We start from the raw sequence: 1,211 nt of genomic DNA on the forward strand, positions 1-1,211 counted from the left end.
CCTCTCTTCCCTCTCCTCTGCCTTTGTGCTTCTCCTCACAATCAGAATGGGAAAAATCTTCCACAGCATTTTGAATTGCTTTCAAGTAAGGGATATCCATGAACCATTTCCCCCTAGGTTTGAAACATTTGTTTAAACTCTTCATTTATGATGTTTCATTTGTCAAATAAGTGGATGAATTGACTGAATTAGCAGTAGGTAAGACAGGCAAATTATTATAAAAATATACAACACAACAGAGTTTATTAGTGTTTTATTTTTTATTTTTTCACCCTTTATTCTATTTTGGCACCTTATGTCAGAACAAAATTTATTTATTGCACAATAGGAACAAAAAATTCATTAGTAAATTGAGTAAAGCTTTCAGGATATATGGTACCCTAGTTTTTTCTGATGGCAATGCATCTTACATGTTGCACAGAAATGCATCTCAAATGTTTTGGGCATATAGTTCAATTGGCAAAAAAAAAAAAAAATTATATATATATATATATATATTATATATATATATATATATGATATATATATATTATTATATATATATATATATATATATATATATATATATATATAGGTTGATGATTAATAAGTATAAACTGCTGGGTATATATTCCGTACCTACAGAATCTTACATGTGATTGTGTCTGAAAGGGAGAGGTGGGGGTGACTTTTACAGAAACTTGTTGATAAAAGAGAGAACTATTTTTTCCATTTCCACATGAAATAAGGTGAGGGAGAGAGCCTGACATCTTGAATTGCTCCATTCAGAGTATACAGTAGTGTGGTGTACACATTTAATTAGTTTATGCATCTTGGGCATTCAGTGTGTTGACATTCAGATTATGAACTAAGAGGAATGAAGGGAAGGGCAAAGAAAAGTGATAGTTTGTTGTAGTGAGCAGAAATGAGACAGAGTAGGGTGTGTTCAAGGTTTCATCACCAATATTTTTCTCTTAAATATTGAATGGAACAGTATCTATTTTAATGGTTTTCCTTCATAGTTTTCTCGACTGTTATTGATGATACCTCTTCACTGTAGCTTTGGATAGGGTTCTACTGTTCCTTTGTGTAAGAGGAATTGCACTTCTAGAAAATTGTAATGGTAGAGCACACACAAATTTTTAAAAATTTTCTGTTGTGGTCTTAGATGTTGCAGGGGGTGACTTCTCTAGCCCTCGTGGTGGTGGTGGTGGCGGAGGCGGCAGCAGGCT

This window comes from Penaeus monodon, chromosome 35 (genome assembly GCF_015228065.2).
Source record: "Penaeus monodon isolate SGIC_2016 chromosome 35, NSTDA_Pmon_1, whole genome shotgun sequence".
Classification (NCBI taxonomy): domain Eukaryota; kingdom Metazoa; phylum Arthropoda; class Malacostraca; order Decapoda; family Penaeidae; genus Penaeus; species Penaeus monodon.